Below are 5,741 nucleotides of genomic sequence, written 5' to 3'. Positions count from 1 at the left end.
ATAATTTGCTCATTTATCCAAATCTTTACAATAGAATGCATATTTAAATTTTACTTTCTCTCTATTATCATTAATGGCACAATTAATTTATATTTAATACCCTCTGAATGTCATATTTTTATTAGATGAAGTATGAATGACATGGTGCACTAAGTGCATGCAAAAATTTATTTCTTGGATTGAGTAGCTCTCATGGAATTCTTTTAAACATGATAATATGAGATGTCCACAGGTATTTAAGGTTTTTTTTTTTTTTAAAGGAAAGGCTAAATAGTAAAAGTTGAATTGGTAAAAGATAAAGGTTATAGCTAGTATTGTTTTTTAAGTAGCATCCGTGACTTTCAAGAAGTAGCCAAGGAGGCACTAAAAGAATTATCAAGCAATAATTTGTGGCTTTCATAAACATGATTTGATGAGCTTTAAAGGATAGTGCAAATCTTAATTTCCATCAAGCAAAACCAGGTAAAGTATCATGTAACCCCAAACATCATTATATTCTGTTAATCAATGTATGCATCACTTTTAAAGAGGTCTCATTCCACTTTTGCAAACGCAAAGCATTTACACATCAATTGTGTTTAGAGTTGCCATGGACAAGAAAGATCTCAAGTCTCTAGATTTGTCAGCTTACTTTGAGTTCACAATCCAAAACTCATCAATCAAGAAAAATAGTCTCCTTACCTCGAGATCAGGACAGCGGTAAAAAAGTGGACTCTCGCTAATCAACAACCATCACAAGCTGGTTAAGAAAATACAAGAGATTTGCATCTTCAATAATAATATAATGAATTGGCTTTTAAAGAATTACATGGTCTTGAAAACAGAGATAGACAGAAGTCAATAACGGTAGATTGCAGTAATCAACTGTAAATGTCAGGAAGGAAAACAAACTTAAATTATCCGTATAATGATTTCAAAAGAGGTTTTGAGATTTTTCAATTTGAAAAAATAAGACAGGAAAAAAAATATTATTTAAGACTTCATAAAGAGGATCTTGCCTTCAACTTGTCAGTACATAACATTCACTCAATATGTAAGTCACGAGAAGAAAGTAAATAGGAAGTGAAAAGCAAATGCAATTGTAGCATGCCAATATTTTCTACCTCTAGAGTCAGTTTATTGGCAAAATGAAAAGGTAACTCATGACTATCCACAGGCTAATTGTCCATATATACCAATAGTTTTTATTTTGGGGTTCAATAGTCAATATTTTTTTCTCCTGCAAATCTTTGAACATTTTTCAACTACTACTCAAAAGAATGAGCCCCCAATCTCAAAAACAAAAAACAATACAGCCTTATCCCAAGTAACTAAGTCATTGTGATGCAGGATATCAACTCACCAAATCACTACTCAACAACTCGCCCAAGCTGTCTCCAGGTATCCAAGATTCTTCACAATGGGTGTGAGGACAAGCTTCTCATTTCCTCAAGTCTGAAACGTAATCATTCAACATATGTGAAACAAAAAACATTCCTCATATATTATTCTTCTGAGTTGTGATTAATCAGTCATCTTTAGTACGAAACCATCACGAGTCAAATTAGCTAAGATAACTTATCAATCAAGTGATCACACGAACCGTAACTTTCACCCCTCAATCTTGAAAAGTGAAGCGGTCTAGAATCTCAATAGCATCAAAATAAAACGTTAACTTAGCCAAAGGGTAGATTTCAAGCTCTACCGTTAAAATACCCAGCTTAGTTATCGAGATGAATTTGCAATCAAAATAGGGGGGGAAGGGGAAAGGGGAAATAACGCACTCTCGCTGTCACAAATTGAATAGAAAATAACTCACAGACTAATGGGGAGGTCAGGGGCAGGTGGTTGGAGAAGAAGAGACGCCCAGCCTCGTCTGCTTGTTCGATGATGGCATCAATGTCGATGACCTCTGTAACCGATTCCAAAATGTTCTTCTGCTGATTCCTGTAGAACCGACACTTCTCCTTGCTCTGCTGGATCATCTGGTCATTTCTTTCCCATTCCTAATTGTCAGCATGAAAGTCTCGTCCAAAATCCTAGAATTCACCCAGGCGTCTGGATGGGCAATACCTTTTCTTCTCCGTTCTAAGGAGGATGCAATCCGCGAAAGCTTTTATTTATAAGTTATATTTAAAATTTCTTTTCATCAAATTAATAAGTTTGCCTGTTCTACAGTTCAATTTCAGAAAACTAAACAAGAGGCTTGTCACTCAATGGGAGAGTTAGGACGATTCTTCTTTAAACTCATTCAGTCTTTCATGCTTCTTCCTTTGCAATTCAGCTTCATAATTTCTTAGTCTTTCATTCATTTTCTCCTGTCATCAACCATTAGTTAGACTTAGAAACAAGACAAGAAGAGAAAGAGACATTCAAAAAGCACATGATCTCAAATCCCATCAGGTAGCTTAAAAATCCGAACGATCTCAAATCTTATTCATTCCAGAAGGATGGAAAGCAGGAGGCGAGAGATTACCTTATAATTAGTTTCAAGGCGATGCATAACGTAGAAACCGAGAATCCCTCCGACGATTGTACCGGTGATGATCCGAATGTATGCCCATTTGTGAGATGGATTCCTCATCATCGATTTAATTTCTGCCTCCTCCTCCTCAGCCGCTTGAGGAGGCCAATTGTTAGTAAAGCAATATTACTGATACCGCAGGCGGATCGGAAAGGCACAACGGAACGATACCAGACGCATCAGGGACAACCGAGTTGAAGAAGGATTAGGGCAAAATTGGGTCGGAAATCTTAATTGGCCCGATGCCCAAAAACAAGTTGATTGGCCCAAGATTCCTGTTAAAAGCCCAGAAATAAATCTGGCTGACCCAATGTCCCTGTTAATCAAACCGAGACCAATTAATACCAATACAATCGCTAACCCAAAAAAAAAAAAATTAAAGTATGCATTCAATTCTTTAATTTTATATAAAGTTTTATTTTAATATTTTAATTTTATAATGTATATTTTTAGACCTTTAATCCTAACATTATTAGTTTCATTAACAAAAAATTTCTATAATGAACATTTAAATATTAACAAAACATTTTCAAATATGGATGTATTAAGTCTAATTTTTTAAAAATTAATAATGATTAGCAAAAAAATAAATATTTAAACTAACATTATTAGATTTAGAGAACTAAAAATATAATTTATAAAATTAAGGGTTTAAACTGAAATCTTTTATAAAATTAGAATACCAAATGTATATTTTAGCAAAAAAAAAAAAAAACCAATACAGTCATATCATAAATAATGAGGAAAATTAACCTCTAGATAATTTTAGTTTTTCTCAATTTTAAATTAGGTATCTGTAATTTATTTTATTTTAATTAAATCTTTATAGTTTGATTGATTAAATATGTTAATTCTGAAAAATTAAAATTGTTAAATTTTCTTTTAAAAATGAAATTAAATTTTTTATATTTTTTATTAAAAAAATATATAATTTACAATTAATTACATAATTTTTATTGCTCAAAATTTATATAATTATGTTATATTTTTTTAAAATTTTATATTTGTATCATTTTAATAAAAAATTAATGAAACTGTAAAGATTGTATTAAAATCAAATTTTGTTTTTGCTTTTTCAGGCTAAAAGCATTAAATCAACTCATTTTTATAAATTTTAAAATTTTTATTTTTGAAAAATTAATCATTCATTAATATTCTTAACCTTCAAGGACAAATATATTTAATTGATCAAAATATATGGGTTTAATTAAAATAAAATAAATTATAGAGACTTAATTCAAAATTGATAAAAATTAGAAGGACCTTCTAATTAATTTTTCTTATATAATTAATTGGACAATTATAATAATTCTTTGAAACTTCTATTAAATGGATCAACACTTCTAAGTCAAGTAAAGTCTCGTCCAAAATCCTAGAATTCACCTGAAGCAAAGATGCAATGCAGGGGAAGATTTTATTATCAGTTATATCTAAAATTTATTTTCATTAAAAAAAATCATGATGGGATAACTGATAAGAGAAGTAAAAAATATCAAAAATAAGCACAATAGCCAATGAAATGTAAGGAAAAAAAGAGAAAGATAACGAGCAATCGTATCTATCTCACAACCAGAAGCTAGGAAGAGAACAAGTAGAGATGAGGGTGTAAGCACCCAATCAATTACTAGGCACATTCTTTCAAGAGCCATGCAGGAAATAACACCAAACAAACTTGGTTGCCACTTGAAGCTATACTGCCACATAGCATTGCCAAGACTAAAAAAGAAATCCATCGGAGCCAAGCAATTCCCATCAAAGCATAATGTATCCTTGAAACCAGTTTACACTAGTGGAACACATACAAACTCCTCTAACTCCCCTTAACTCCATAAGAGAAAATCAAAAATTGATAGTAGTTTTTCAAGAGGAACCCACCTTAGACATCCTTTATTTTTCCCTCTATAAACCTAAAGTAATCAGCTAAAATATAGCCAAGATAGGGCCACCCAAGGCAAAAAGCAACAAGCAAATTAATACGCACCACAGTCATAATATAGATAAGGACAAAATTGCAAGAACCACCTTCATTAGCAAGAGCCTCCCACAAACCATAGTAGTAAAGAGATAAAAATATCAACAAGTAAAATATATTTTCGATAAGGCACCAAATCAAATAAAACCAGTCCAACCAATCTATATCCCACAAGAGCCCTCTCTAAATTACAGTAAGATAGCAATGGTGAAAACCAAGATCAAGCTCTACCAATCAACATTGATCCACAATGAAGAAAGTACCTAGTTTAGATGAGTTAAAAACACTAGCCACCCAACCGCAGAAGTCGAAGCCCCAATCCTTGAAAATTTGTCTAATCCACTTCATCCCTTCCAAAAATTTCTTCGCTCACAGTCCCTGCACCGAAATTACAATCCCCAAAGGAACCCACCGACAATCTTCATCCCCTCCGTTGCTGTTGAAATCAATACACCCTCCAATCTCTATGGCGATCGCAACTTGAATTGACATTCCACTCCAAATGTAGTGACAATACCAAGCCTCCAACACCCCGCCAACCCTTACTCTCCCCAAAGCACCATCACGGCTCTTCAAAATCCCCCCACTCACACACCCCAAAACCTATAGTCACCAGCACACCAAACCAAAACACATTAACCCATATGCTCGACCTATGTTGTGAAAGAGGTGTCACCGACAACATGCTACACCCGCGTGGAGAACCCTCAAGGAATGAGAGGAGGGTCAAAACCCTACCAAAGCATTCTCTGCAGGGCTAGAATATCTGTGTTATAACATAGATGACCTCTAGCATTGTGAAATCATTCATGTCTCTTCTAATTGAGGAAATAGAAATTAGAAGCTTCAAGAATAAGGACCATTTTGTTCCCAACTACTAATATATATACTTCCTCATATAAATCTTTTGACAATATTATACACGCTAAAATTAATTAAATATACCTTGAAATTTTATTTTATTTTTTTATGAGAGTGATATGATCAAGTAATATGCAAAATCTTTCCATTTTTCTAACAGTAATTTGCAAAAATAAAATAAAATAAAAGGAAAGAAATTCAGAAAACTACAAAAGATTGTTTGGCATAAACCGCAAACACCTGGGCCAACTATTAGATTTTGGAACATTGGGTGAATGAATGCTTTTGTCAGCGAAGCAGAAAATCCCACTATCAAGCTTTCATGAAGGACGATCATGTTCTTGAATTATTGCAAAGTAAATGCAATTTCTTCTAACATTTCCATGGAAGCCAACACTTGAAATT

At 33.0% G+C, this 5,741-nt stretch overlaps 1 long non-coding RNA gene across 1 annotated transcript; it reads right to left on the bottom strand.

Annotated features, from left to right (window-relative positions):
* Positions 1-463: 463 nt before the first annotated feature.
* On the bottom strand, positions 464-2,208 carry LOC129296002 (uncharacterized). The gene is made up of 3 exons (XR_008589678.1): positions 1,799-2,208; positions 1,343-1,434; positions 464-739 (listed from the first exon to the last, which is right to left on the bottom strand). It is a non-coding gene; the product is annotated as an uncharacterized LOC129296002 (long non-coding RNA).
* Positions 2,209-5,741: the final 3,533 nt, after the last annotated feature.

This window comes from Prosopis cineraria, unplaced genomic scaffold (genome assembly GCF_029017545.1).
Source record: "Prosopis cineraria cultivar Desert tree isolate PC_DT_omini unplaced genomic scaffold, ASM2901754v1 PC233, whole genome shotgun sequence".
Lineage (NCBI taxonomy): Eukaryota > Viridiplantae > Streptophyta > Magnoliopsida > Fabales > Fabaceae > Prosopis > Prosopis cineraria.
Note: the sequence above shows the minus strand (reverse complement) of the source record. Positions and strands in the feature narration are given on the sequence as shown.